Source organism: Lissotriton helveticus, chromosome 2_1 (assembly GCF_964261635.1).
Source record: "Lissotriton helveticus chromosome 2_1, aLisHel1.1, whole genome shotgun sequence".
NCBI classification, from domain to species: Eukaryota; Metazoa; Chordata; class Amphibia; order Caudata; family Salamandridae; genus Lissotriton; species Lissotriton helveticus.
The window spans coordinates 1,642,048,420-1,642,063,585 of record NC_136059.1 but is presented as its reverse complement, the minus strand read 5'-3'; positions in this window follow the sequence as shown (position 1 = coordinate 1,642,063,585).

Genomic DNA, 15,166 nt, shown 5'->3' with positions numbered 1-15,166 from the left:
ACGGTTTTCGTCACCTGGGTTTCCATACTTAGTTTGTTGTTCAGCATGGCTCCCAGGTTGCGCACCGAAGGAACTGGCAGAGGTTTGTCTCTGAACTCCGGGGGCCAGAATTCGTTCGGAAACTGACGGGGTATCTTAGTGCCTGAGCAGAACAGGACCTCCGTTTTCGCGGAGTTGAACTGGAGGGAATTACTGTGTAGCCATCCAGCCGTCTCTCTTAGGCAGTCGTGGAAGGTAGAGAAAGGAATGGCATCTTCACCTTCCCACGAGAGAATAAGCTGTGTATCATCCGCGTAATTTATTGTTTTGACCCCAAAGGATTGGATCAATTTGATTAGCGGAATGAGATACACATTAAAAAGGATGGGGCTGATGGAGGAGCCCTGAGGGACTCCCTGGGGCACTGTTGCAAAGGCGGATTGAAACGGGGGAAGAGAGACAGCCTGTCTTCTGTCCCGAAGATAGGAATGAACATTTATTGTGTTTCAAAAACTTTGGGGTCAAATGTCAGTCTATGTCTCCTGACATACATCATTTGACTGTAGGATAGCCCATTTCTCAATGATCCCTTCCTTCAAAAGTCTTGCAGAAGCTCATTCTAAGTTCGAAAGACTGAGATATGGAACTATTCTCACATTTCCTACAATACCTCCTGCACAGGTACCACTTTATTGTATGCACATAATATTTACTCACCCCATCATACATCTAACTACTACCAGCACCCTATCAAAGATGCAGAACAGATGCTCATCGGAGCGCTTACCAGCCTCCTCATGGAATTGACGTACTATGCAAGTTCTACAGTTCTTTAGGAAAGGCGCGGTTTTGTTCAGCCAGCAAAGCTTTACATAATATTTTGATAACACAGCAGTCTCTTGCTTCTCACTTGAGTGGATAATGGAGAAATGATGTCTCAAATTCAAAGCAATCTTTGTATATAAAGCATTGGCATTTTTATTGGGCAGGGGCGAGGGTTTTAGGGCTCAGGGCAGGAAGGGTCAGGGTAGTTTTAGATTTTAGAGGTGGGGTAGTTTTTAGGGCTCGGTCGGGTTGTTTTTAGGGCAGGGGCCAGGGTTTTCGGGCTCTGGGTGGAGGGGTTGGGGTGTGATCTTTACCACACATCCCCTTACAAATCATACCTTTACCATAAAATTGCGTGGTAAAGGCATGTATGGTAAAGGCATGCATGGTAAATTAATGCATTGTAGAGACACATTCGTTGTTCGGGCTGTGTTGTAGAGGGACATGTGGTTTAGCCATGTGTGCTTCTGTCATACAACCCAGCACAGTGTTAATGCTACAAGAATGCTGCTACAAGGGCTTGGTGTTTGCCTTACATAGCCCAAGTGTGTAGCTTCTGCTGCTTAAGCTCCTCCTCCACCCTTAAAGGACTGCTCCCTTCACCTCCTCCAATCTTTTGTGCTGTGACTGGGAGAGGACAAACCCAGTAGGCAGCAGACAGTAGACAGTAGACAGCACAAAACCAAACAAATGATAAATAAAGTCAAGAGTAAGGGGACATATAACAGGGGCAGTCACCACAAAAGTAAGAACGCACCCAAAGGAGGGACAACGATCAACATGTCACCAATGTCATGTCACCAATGAAAAGAAAGCAATTTTGACAGGCACAGCAAGGAACAAATGGAAAATGGTGGGCGTGGTCTAAACCACCAGAGTGGATACAGCATGCCTCGCAGTGTATGCCGCTGCTAGTCTCAACCTAAAAATGGGTGCTTGATACCATTCATATTTGACAGAGGTTATTTAATAAATATCATGCCTGAGCAGAAGGACCAAAAACTGTCTCTGGGACCACAGCTTACTAAGTCAAAGACAAAAGTATACACTGGTTCTTCTTCGACGACGTTAAAGGGTCAAGGATCCTTTTTAGCCACAATGAAATACAATAAATATGTGGTACAGGCACCTATTCATGTTAGCCTCAAGTGCTGGTTTGCTGAGTTTTAATACTGTGGCTAACATGGGACAGATATCAGTGAACTTCAATACGAATGCTCATCATGAAATTGTAAGCCAATTTCCTTCATTATTACACGGACTAGGAAAACTAAAAAAAATGAAAGTAAAGTGACCCATAAATGAAGATGTTCATTCTGTTGTTCAAAGACACAAACGAACCGCATTTCACTTGCAAGACGCTGTTGAAAAGGAACTTAATTTGTTACTTAACTATGACATCATTGAACACTCCCCTGGTCCGACACCGTGGGTTTCTCCCATTGTAGTAGTGCCCAAAGATACAATGAAGGAGCCATATGCATATGCGTTGACATGCGTCACACCAACAAGGCCATTGAGAAAAAGAGAGGCATCCAGTCCGGACATTTCTGAGATGCTAACTCGACTGAGTGGTGCAAGATTCCTCTCTCGACTTGACTTAAATAATGGATATCACCAATTGGAGCTTGAAGAAAAATCCAAGTACATTACAACCTTTTCTGCGCAAATGTGTTTGTTTCGCTATAAGCAATTTAGTTTTTGTGTATCGTCTGCTGCAGAACGTTTCCAACATGTCATTCGACATATCACACAGCCTGTAGTAAATGCATTTAACAATAGTGATGACATTTTAGTTTTCAGAGCCACACAGAAAGAACATGACAAAGCTCTCATGCAAGTATATCATTTGATGACCAATGCAGGCTTAACTCTGAATGCTGGCAAATGTGAATTCCACAAAAAAAAGCTTGAAATTTTTTTGCCATGTCGTTTGTGATGTTGGTATGAAACCTGATCGGGGGAAGTGCAAGTATTGTCTTTTGCAAGTTTCCCACAAAGACATTTCTTTGTTATGATCCTTTCTCAGACTGCTCAGTTACTGTTCAATATACATACGAGATGTTGTTATGGTCAGTGCACCATTACGAGAACTCATGAAAAAGAATGTATCTTTTCATTGTTATAAGAGTGTTATAAGAGTGTGAGAAGAGCTACTAACAAAACAAGCAAGCCATTGAGAGTGTCATTTAAATGGCCTGCTTTGATCCCAAATGACATACAGAGGCTGTATTTGACGTTAACCATGTCAGGTTGGGGGCAATCCTTGCACAGCACAGCAGACAGCTAAATGCCCGGTCACATACAGTGGCATATGCCAGTAACAGCCTGTCATGAAACAGAATGTGCTTATTCACAACTAGAGAAAGAAAGTTTGGCAGTGGTTTCTTTTTCAAGATTGCCCTTACAATGCCCTGGTACCCCATCCAAGATAGTGGGAGGCCTACATCAATTTTATTGAGAAATCGAGCACACCAGCTGACATGTCTTTAGAACAAATTGTCACTGCCACAAGCCAAGATAGTGACGTGTTAAGATTAAAATACATTATTTCTCATCGATTGTGGAACCAACACACCAGACCTTTCACTATTAACAGTGAGTATTTGAAATTCAAAAATGTAAGAGATTAACTTTCAGTGACCCAAGACGGCCTCATTCTGTGAGGCACAGAAATTGTTATTCCTGAGACTCTACGACAACAAGTAGTTGATGTCACCCATGAGGGACATCAAGGAATAGTTGCAACCAAAAGAGCTCTTTGTGATCAAGTCTGGTTTCAGTATCTCTGCAAAAGGGTTTAAAAATAATGAAATCCTTGCTATATATGCAACTGTCTCTCATCTTAAGTTATTCAGCACCCTTTGAACATGTCAGACTGGCCACATCATGCTTGGGAGAGAATTGCTATTGATTTTTTGGTCCTCTTGAAAATGGCCATCATCTTCTAGTCATTGCTGATGAATTCTCCAGTTTTCCATTGGTGGAAGATCTTTCATCCACAACACAGGAAAAGGTCATTAAAAAACTAGCTGGCATATTTGCAAGGGGGTGTACCTGCAGAGCTAAAGTCTGACAAATGCCGCACTTTTCAATAGTCGAGAATTGAAAGACTTTCTTAATCACCTCAATATAAAGGATCAAAAAAACATTCCTCGTTGGCCTCTGGCCATTGGCATAGCAAAACAGTTTATGAGTACTCTCAAGAAAGCTGTTCAGCTTGCTGCACTGGAGAAGCTCAATCTTAAAGCTATTTTCAGCACTATTCTTCGAGCTTACCATTTGACCCCTCACTCAACGTCAGGGGAAAGCCCTACTGCTCTTACGTTTGGAAGAGTCATGACAACCAAGCTACCCCAATGGACCAATCTAAGAATGAGGAAGACATTTATACTACGGTTTTTGGTCACCAACAGTGAATAAAAATATCTGCTGACCAACAACGTCATGCAACGGACATCGCTTTTCCAAGAGGAAATCGAGTGCTGGTTAGACAACACAGAAGAAGGAAATCTGATGCTTCTATTTTTTTAAACATATTTTATTGAGCAAGAGCATTATAGTACATAATCAGACAGCGCATCACCCCCGACGGAATTGTGACAAGATAGGACACAGATCTGCAAGGAGACCTAGCCATGGATTACATCTTCGTACCTCGCTTTTGGGGGCCACACATCATGCATAAATCAAACATCCAGTCTAATAGTACTGCGACTATACATCACTTCTCAATTGAATTTTAGGAAACCTAAAAGGGAACAAGACCCAACAACCACCCCCACTCCCTCCCCCCTGGCTCATCCAACATAAACATGCATGGCAAAACATGTAGTAGATTCAACCTTATTTCTCTGTGTGCATCTGCTTTAGAAACCAAAATAAGTGGGATACATTCCTGGCCAATAAAGTGTCTTGTTCACAGTGCCCATCCAAAAGCGCAGGGCTCTGCACTCCAGAGACCACTGCAACAGCAATATACGAAGCACAAGCGGGCATTGAGTTGAACAGTGAAACAGATCCTGCCACCAGAAAACTGAGTCAAACGAGCCAATTAACCTACCCCCTCCCCCGCCGCCCCACCCCAGATTGCGCTACCGACCACCGAGTTCAAAGCATAGACTACCAATTAATCACCCATTGAAAGCTACACATACACAGAGGAGTACCCGCAACAGAGTCCCCCCCCTGACCCCGCACCACTCAGAAGCACCCGTGACAAACAGGACCTATCTCCCTAGTCAGCCCCTCTCACATCAATCACCAGAGGGATCATCCGACTCACCCGGGGGATCCAGCCACAATCCTCTGTAATCCACCCACCTCTTCCATATTTTATAGTGCTTCCGCGGACAACCACGGGCAACGAAGATGGGTTGTTCGAGCCCCATGTTAAAATCCAGACCATTCCTCCATGCAGAGAGCGGGGGCCCCCGATCATTCTTCCAGCCCCTGGCAATGTCCCGTTTTGCCAGGGTGAGCCCCAGGAGTAGCAGATGCCGTTTATAAGTGTTGCCACCGATCCAATCCATCACGTGGAGAAGAGCCAACCCCGGGGTGCGCGGGAGCATCCACCCCAAAACCTCTGACAAGCATGCGAAAACCCCTCGCCAAAAGCGGTCTAGGGCGGTGCATGACCACACCGTATAGAAAAAGGTGCCCTCCTCCCGGCCGCATCGAAGACACTCCAGGGAGGCGATCAGACCCGCCCGCCACAACCGGGCACGTGTGAAATAGACGCGATGCAGAAATTTAAATTGAATGAGCCGCAGACACATGGCTATCGCGACCACCCCCCCCCCGCGGGACCACTAGGGCCTCCCTCAAATCCTCTTCCTCAAGAGTGCTGACGTCCTCCTCCCACACTCCTCGCAATTTGTCCTTCGTCTGGGCAGTATGAGTGACCAGGGACTGGTAGATCCTCGAAATATTTTTAGTCTCCAGATCTCCCATAAAGACCTTGGCCTCCAGGGGGCTAAACTCCGGGAGCGCCTCAATGCCCACCAAGCTAGGGGAAAGGGCATGGCGGAGCTGCAAGTAGCGGAAGAATTGAGAGCAAGGCATATGGAATTCTTTCTGCAGGTCCCGTGAAGGACTTAAGCGTCCTATTCCGCACCACATCCCCCAGGGTCGAGATCCCTATGGCATCCCAATCCCGGAAGCCCTGTAAGGTTGCGAGCTCCGGCAATCGCCCATTATGCCACAATGGGGTCTCATCCGTCAACTTATTCCACCACCCCATGCGCTTCAAGGAGTGTCGCCAGACACGAAAGACTAGCTTCATAGCCGGCGGCAGATCCCTCGGCAACGGCGCCGAATACAGTATCGTGTGTGGCTCCATCAGGAGCCGCTCCAGTGTGTACGCCGGGTCTCCTCTGTCCCCATACCAGCACTCATTCAAGATCAGGAGATGGGAGGCCTGATAATAGGAGAAAATATCGGAGGTCGCCAGTCCCCCACAGTACGTGTACAGAAAGCACATACGAATCGCTACTCGGACCGCCTTTCCCCCCACATGAACTGTCCCAGCGCAGAATTTACCTGTGAAAACCATCTGGGTGCTATCGGATATGGGTGGTTCTGCAGCTGGTAGAGCAACCGCGGGAGTGTGTACGCCTCCCTCGTGGCCATTGTCATTTTATCTTCCCTGGCGGTCGAGCCTCAAGGAAAGGCTGTCCGATTTGTGGCTGGCGTCTCCCGATGTCTACCGGAACTGCGCGGGACAATACTCCGGCTCCTTTTCAATGTTTTCTTTTGAATACCAGATCCCTGAACTGTCAGTCTCTTGACATCTGGAATTTACTACAGAATTCCAATACATCATGCTTATTTCTCACAGAAACCTGGCTGAGTGAGTGCTCCGCACCCGATTTAGCCAACGCTATCCCTCCGGAATATAACATCTTTAGGAGGGATAGAATATCGGGCAGAGGAGGAGGTGTTGCACTTGTTGTAAATAAAAACATTCCCTGCTCAACCTTTCCGGTAGAGAATATTCAGGGATGTGAAGCCCTTGGTTTCACCCTTCATTTCTCTCCCCTCCAGGCTTGCACCGGGATTCTTTTGTATAGAACCCCGGGATCTGCAGGGCTGTTCTTTGATGAACTACAAGTAGCTCTCTCAGTCCCCTGTCTTAGACCTGAGCATTGTATTCTTCTTGGGGATCTTAATGTCCACATGGATAATATACTTGACCTTGATGCAATGAAACTTAATGACATCACAGCCCCTTTTGGATTGTCTCCGTTTCTGCAAGAACCTACACACAATAAAGGCCATACCTTGGACCAGATTTTTTCAACAAAATCTATTACTATAAGGTCTATACAACCAGCTGTGGTCTGATCATTTCCTGATCTCCTTTTCCGTGCCTGCCACCGCTCTTACTCGGGTGAGAGAATCAATGGAGACCACGCGAACTTCGCGCCCTTTCCATCTACTTTCGGTGGATATGCTATCTGAGGCTCTTACCGCCTTTCCATGTCCTCTTCCGGGCAACTTGGAAGAGAATCTTGGCCTCTTCCACAAATGGCTGATAGCCAGATTTGAGACCTTAATCCCCGAAAAAAAGCTTAAACCAGGTGAACGTAGAGCGTCGGCCCCATGGTTCACTCCCCAGTTAAAGATGCAGCGGCAGGGTTGTAAAAGGCCGAGAGAGTTTGGAGACGGGCCTATGATCCGACTGAAAAACTGAAATTTCGAGCAATAACTAAAGCCTACCATCAGTCGATCTGGAATGAAAAAAAGGCCTATTTTGAGCGCCGAATTGATGAGGCTGAAAATGGCTGTAAAGAAATTTTTAAAGTTGTCTTGGATTTTACCTCTCCAGCCATCTGTACTCCATCTCATACTCATTCAGAAGTATGGATAAAACAGCTTGCAACTTTCTTCGTCAGTAAAATCACAACCATTCAAGCCTCTCTTTTCCATTCCAGCTCCCAGTCGGTTTCGGGTCCTTCATCCCCCCCTCCATTTATGGAGGGTCTAGGCCCTTCTCTCTCAGAATTTCCATATCTGGGCCTTGATACCTCTCTCGAGCTTATGTTAAGTTTAAAATCAGGTTCTCCACTTGATCCGTGTCCGGCTAAACATCTGGGGAAGGTGGCACCTGCCTTAAATGCCCTGCTGAACCCCCTTCTGAATTCTTCGTTGTCAACTGGTGTGGTTCCGCAGGCATGGAAGCATGCTTTGATCTTACCACTGATTAAGAAGCCCACCCTGGACCCCCTCATCCATGCCAACTATAGGCCTATTTCCCTTCTCCCTTCTCTGGCGAAAGTGACCGAGAGATTTGTACATCGGTCGATTTCCAATTTCATCGAAGGAAACGATCTGTTGCATGCCACGCAATCTGGGTTCCGTGCAAATTATAGCACGGAGTCGGCTCTTCTCGAGGTCACGGATGCCATCAGGGAAGTACTCGACTCTGGGGGAAGAGCCATGTTGGTAATACTTGATTTGTCGGCGGCTTTCGACACCGTTCCTCACGATCGCCTCCTTGTAAGACTCTGGGAGAGCGGCCTTCGGGGAACGGTGTGGAATTGGCTTAAATCCTTTCTGGCCGACCGCCGGCAAACGATCTGGGCGCCCCCTTTCTCCGCAGATATGGCTCTGCTAGAGGTGGGGGTTCCGCAAGGTTCCATTCTCAGCCCCATGCTGTTTAACATCTTTATGGCCCCTCTGGCAGCAGTCGCGGAGTCCTTTGGCGCCCAGATCGTATCTTACGCCGATGATACCCAGCTCCTATTCACTTGTGATAGGGGCGGGTTATTCGACGGCATACAGATCAGGGACTGCCTTGGTGGGGTCTTTGAGTGGTTCAGGTGTAATGGCTTAAAGTGCAATTCCAATAAGTCGGAACTGCTCTTTTTTGGATGCTCCTGTTGTAAAAAGGTCAGGCTACCAATCAGAAAAAGATCCTTAAGTATTGCCCGGCGGTGTCGCCTCTTTAACCCACAAGATATTAATCAATGAAGAGGCAGGCGCTGGAGACTGGAAGGCAGGAAACAAGGGTTTATTCTCTCCGGAGGAGAACACATCAGTTCGGACAGCAAGTATCGTCACGAGGTGCTCTAACCGCATCTCTGAGGCCTGGCCTCTTATACACAGGTTTATGATTTTTATTGCAGGTAACACATTCTTGCAATGCTTTGAAGTATGAAAGGACATCCTCGGGATCTCCCCTTCAGGCCCGTTCCCACACACATTTACAGTTGAAGTCCCCACCCCGGTCACAACAGGTGATGATTATCGCGCAGCTGGACAATCCGCCGATTCACGGAATGTGTGGAGTTGATCGGATCTCATAGGGTGGGGGCTTTGATCAACTCGAGGGTCCCTTACTGGGGGGAAGCTTCCTACTGTACGGGGGGGGGGCAATAAACAGTATCCGCAGAGCCAGGTGGCGGCCTGGGAACGAGGGAGACAAACGGGCACACAGGAAAAAGGGGGTTTGTATCAAAGGGCCTGGGACCATGAAAGGAATGAAGGGAGGTGTCGCGCTGGGAACAGGATGGGATTCCGGGGCAGAGCTGCGCTGAAGAGGGGTTTACGACCCAAGGCATGTGAGAGCGGGGGGGTTGTCAGCGTGCGGGGGGATGCCTGCGAGGTTGAGAGAGAGAGAGAGAGAGAGAGAGAGAGAGAGAGAGAGAGAGAGAGAGAGAGAGAGAGAGAGAGAGAGAGAGAGAGACGCGCTGGCTATCAGCGAGGGGCAGGGAGGCCATGGTGCTCAAAATGGCTGCCGCTTACGTGCACGAATGGGTTCAAGAAGAGCAAGATGGCGCCGATAATGTTGACGTTTGCAGCCTAACTTTTAACAGTCCTCCCTTTTCAACATATCTAGCCAACTTGCCTACTCAATGTCAATCTTCATCAAATTCCTAACCTCGGCATCATATAATGCTCCCATGCGTTCGTTTCCAAGGTCCACAGTCTTAGGGCAAATACAATTTGTACATAATGAACACAGAGGTGGCAGACATTGAACTCCTAAGCATAGACCGCATATTACAACTACAGGAATCAGGATAATGGTGAACAGTCTCCAGCCCCAGTTCTTAACGGTGTTCCAGAACCAACCACCAAGCGACCATTCTCCCTGATCCTGGTGGACTTCTGAAGAGAGTCTGTGAAGATGTTCGATGGCTTTGTACACTGAGGGTGAGTTGTCCGGTATGTATGTACAGCAGCTGGACCCAATAATGCGGCATGCTCCACCACGGTCCGCAAGAACCACATCTAGGACAAGGCGGTTCTGGAGGGCCACCAAGCGGACCGCTTGAAGCTCGGCGGTGTTGTTAGCAAAGATACCAGCTGTGATGTTCATTGTTGTCTCAACTGCCTGAGTCAGATGTCGGATGGCACGGCTGTTTGCCATCGGGCCCCAGAGGGGAACAAGTCCCTTCATAGCATCGAGGAACTGCGCTCCTGTTGAGTCGGCTTGCTCAATGTCCTTGGCTCGTTTTTGTCTATGATGATTCGCTGGGGCCACATAAGTCGGAGGAAGGATGAAGGAGATGAAACAAGTGCCCCCCCAGCCTTTGGGGAGCCAGGTGTAGGCCTTTGTGCCGCAGACGAAATACATGTTTGGGGACGACACAAAGGAAGGTGGATCCGTGGAGTCCAAAGTTCTGGTAAAACGGCAAGCACTGCGGCCCACCAGCTGTGTCCCACGTCCTTCTATGCACATGTGGCCTGTGACGTTGATGACTGACAGGGCCACAGTCAGAGTGGCAGCCGTTCGTTTCCGCAGGTAGGAGAAGGTGGGTCTGGTTGGATTGTTGAACACCTGCATTTCAATTCGTTCTTTAGCAGGGATGTCCATGTGGATTGAGTCGTTGGAGGTCTGCGGGCAGAAGTGTGCCTTTGTTTTGTTTCGCCAGACCCCGTGGAAGAAATGCGTTACGGTTTTGCTGGAGGTGGCATTGTCCTTATAGCTTTCTTGCAGGAGGATCAGCCAAGCAAGGCAGGAGCCATGAACTGAGAAGGGTGAAGGGATGAATGGTATTGAGTGTCCAGTGGCGTGGGGTAGCAACCCACAGATCCAACAGTTGGTGGCATTGGTGGCGAGATTGTGCTGGTGAAGTAGCTGTACGAAAGAGTTATTCCAAAACTCCTTTCGCCTCTCTCTGAGTTGAGGAGAGAGCGAAATCAGATAATGTTCCTTCATGGTGGTAGGCTGAGCAGTGGTCAGGAATGTTTCGTGAGCAGGTGCATTTTCTTCCACAATCCAGAGTGTGGTCATGAGGAGAAAGCAGAAAAGGATTGTGATAAAGAGTGCAATTGTCTTTGAGCTGTGGAGTCTGTCTGTTCTTGGGTTTCTGTAGTGGGTATTTCCTGTTGCCTCCATCATCTTCTTATTTGGCGCTTCCATCATCTTCTTATCTGGCGCTTCCATCATCTTCATCTTCAAGGTGCTCGGTAGTGGGCAGAACCACAGACTTAGTTCAGCTTCTCTCCAGGTAACCCTTGGTTGCTTTGGGTCACCGTTCTGAGATTTAACTTAGTTTGTGGTCTACTTAGCCGAAGCTCCCTCCTTTCGACGCAGGAAATACCCTTCTCTGGATGGCACAGTGGGATCAGAGAATTTTGAAAGTTCAAGTGCTTCGGTATCAGGATAGCAGGTTAGCGACGGTCGGTCCTTGTTCAGGAGCTCTTCTTGGTTGTCGATGTTTTCTGTCGTGGCCAGGGTCGAGAAGACCTTCTTACAGTGGTGTGCGTGCAGCCAGTGCCGTTTCCCCTCCACACGAAGAGCCGTCCGGGTGGTGATTAACACTTGCCAGGGGCCCGTCCACCGGGGTTCCAAACTCTTTGACCGCTGAAAGTTTTGGATCAGCACGAAATCTCCAGGTTGGATGGCGTGACCCGGACCCCTGGAAGCATCGGGGATGGCCTGCTGCACCTGCTGATGAATGACAGACAGAGTTTCAGTCAATTTATACAGATAATCAGACATTAGGACGTCCGGGACGTCATGAATGGAAGTTGGTTTCGGTGCAGACCAGACACTCATGGGTCGACCGAAAACAACTTCATAAGGTGTTAAGTGATGTCTGGTGGGGGTGGAACGCATCGATAGCAATGCCAGTGGGAGGGCGTCTGGCCATTTCAGACCCGTGGTAGCCACTATCTTGGCCAGTTTAAGCTTTAGTGTGGCATTGTGTCACTCAACAAGTCCAGCAGACTGGGGGTGGAAGACTGCGTGGAATTTCTGCTTGATGCCCAACCCCTTTAAGATGAGCTGGATGACTTCGGCTATGAAGTGGGGGCCATTATCGCTCCATAAAATACGACAAAGGCCGTAACGGGGGAAAAACTCCTTTAACAGTACTTTTGCAGTGGCCATAGCAGTGTTGTCACGGGTTGGGTATGCTTCCACCCATTTGCTAAATGCGCACACCACAACAAGTACATATTTCAGGCCTTGGCACCTGTCTAGCTGGATGTAGTCCATCTGCAGGACTTCAAACGGGTGATTTGGGACCCCAAATCCTCCCCGGGGTACTACAGTTCCTTTCCCGGGGTTGTGTTGCAGGCATATCAAGCATTGTTGGACCAGACGTTTGGCGGAGTCTGTGATTTTATCATTGTGCCAAACTCTGGAGACAAGTTCAATCATGGGGGCTGATCCTATGTGGGCAGGGGAGTGTGCCATAGTCAGTATGGGAATCAGGTACGAGTCAGGTAGCAACCATTTGTTTGTGTCTCTTGTCCGCCAGCAGCCTTCGTCATCTTTTAATCCCACCCGTGTCCATTCAGTCAGTTCGTGCTGTGTGCTAGCCGTTTGAATGTCTCTAATAGTGTCCCTAGCGTCAGTCCATTTTTCTGCTTGTGACCTGGTCACGTACATATGTGTTGTCGTCCTATTTTCAGCTGTCGTTCGGGCAGTGATGTCGGCTAGCGCATTTCCCTGCCCAATGAGGTCTGTCACCCTTTTGTGTGCCTGGCATTTGACGACTGCAAGCTTTTTGGGGAGAAGGACAGCTTCGATCAAGGCGGAGACTAGATCCCCGTGCAAAATGGGGGTGCCGTGTGAGGTCAAGAATCCCCTTTCCCTCCAAAGGAGCCCAAAATGGTGAACCACCCCGAAGGCATACTGGCTGTCGGTGTAAATGTTCACTGTGGTTCCTGCTGCCAGAATGCAGGCTCGTGTCAGGGCAATCAGTTCCGCTGCCTGGGCAGATCGTTGCGTGATGCGGGCTGTCTCGACTACAGTTCGAGCCGTGGTGACTGCATAGGCAGCGGAAGTGGTGCCATCGGGGAGTTTGATGCAAGAACCGTCCACCCACAGCTCTCCGTCAGGGTCAGGGAAAGCCGTGTCTCTGAGGTCAACCCTACTTCTAGTCTGTTCGTCCGTAAGAGTCACGCAGTCATGTACAGGGTGCACATTGGGATCGTTCTCTGGTAAGGGTAACAGAGTTGCCGGGTTCAGTGTGGTGCATCTTTTCAGGGCGATATGGGGTGCAAGCAAAGTCAGTTCGTATCCAGTCAGTCGTGCACTCGTCAGGTGTTGCGTCTTGGTTTGGTTCAGGAGGGTGTCAACTGCATGGGGTACCAGTACCGTGAGGGAATTCGAGAGTGGGATCCCCTCACTCTGTCGGATAGAGATTGCAGCAGCAGCTACAGCTCGAAGGCAGGCAGGCAAGGCTCTGGCTACAGGGTCAAGAGTGGCAGAGAAGTAAGCGCACGGTCGTTGCTTTGGGCCAATGGCCTGGGTCAGGACAGATAAAGCGCACCCCTCCCTTTCGTGAGTGTAAAGGGAGAAGGGCTTTGTGTAATCAGGGGTACCTAGGACAGGGGCCGAACAAAGGGCATCTCGTAGTTCCGTGAAGGAGGTTTGACACTCAGGGGTCCAAGGGAGTGGGAAGGGGACGTCTTTACCTAGCAGAGAAAGCAGCGGTTTCACAATGAGGCTAAAGTTTGGTAACCACTGTCGGCAGAAGGAGGTGAGGCCTAGTAGGGAGCGAACCTGTTTCTGGGTCTTAGGGACAGGAGTTTCGAGAATGGTTTGGATCCGGTCGGGAGTGAGTTTCCTTCCTTCTTTGGACAAAAGGTGGCCTAGGTAAGTGACCTGGGGTTGGCAGAATTGCAACTTCTTCTTGGAGACCTTGTGGCCATTTTCCGCAAGGAAGTGCAGGAGTTGAATGGTGGCTGTAACTGCTAATGGAGTGGTGTCGGCTGCCAAAAGGATGTCATCGACATATTGCACTAACACTACTCCATCGGGTAACTGGACTTGATCCAGTTGTCTCTTGAGGGCCTGGCTGTAGATGCTAGGGCTTTCTGTGTAGCCCTGAGGTGCTCGGCAGAACCTATATGAGCGGGCTTTTAGGGTGAAGCCGAAGAGATATCGGCTATCTGGGTGGATGGGGATGGAAAAGAATGCGTTTTTGAGGTCAATGACAGTGAAGGTGGTGGCAGTAGAAGGAGTCAAAGTCAGGATGGTGGTGATGTCTGAGACCACGGGGTACTGGGGTACCACCACTTTGTTGATCTCTCGAAGGTCAATGATAAAACGGTATGCTTTCTCATCTCCCTCCCCCTGTTTCTTGATGATGGGCAAGATAGGGCTGTTGCAAACGTTGCTAACCACTTCCTCTACCACTCCTGCGTCTATCAGTGACTGAATAATCTTTACCAATGCCTTCTCGCCCTCGGGCGATATCCGATATTGTGGAAGGTTTGGGAGTGTTGCGTCTGGTCGGACAGTAATGTGCACTGGGTCAATCAACATGCGCCCTACGTCCGAATCCGCCTTGGCCCACAGATGCGGAGGCAGAGTGTCAAGCAGGGATGTGTCAGCGTCGGTGATGGAAAACATGCGTCGGGGAGGGCAATGTCTAAGCAGAACGGGGTTGTCGTAAAGGAAAACTCGAACTCCGTCTTGAGAACATCTGATCGTCGCTCGGAAGTGTTTCAATAAGTCAAGTCCCATAATGGCGTCAGGGCTATAGGAGGAAAGCAAAAACGTGGTGTCAGTGGTGTTGTTTTCTAAGTCGAAGAGTATCGGGCGGACAAAGGATTAGTGGAGGGCGTTCCATCGAAACCTGTCGATGTTATAAGTGAGCCAGACAAGGGTGCCCTTGGAATCAGTCGTTTAGATAACGCACTACGTGTTGCGCCAGTGTCTACCAGAAATGGAGACTTTGTACCCAGGACCTTAGCAGTGACGTAAGGGCCTTGCTGGTCAACATAGAGCTCGACTGGATCCCTCCCTTGCCCTTGGCAGTCCTATGCAAAGTTGTGGGCGTCATCGTAGTCAGATTGCTGGTATTGGTTCTGTCTGGGTCGATCAAATGTATTTGGTCTGCCTGATCTGTCGTTAGTCGTGTCATTTGGGGGCCCTCGCTGTTGTCCCTTATTT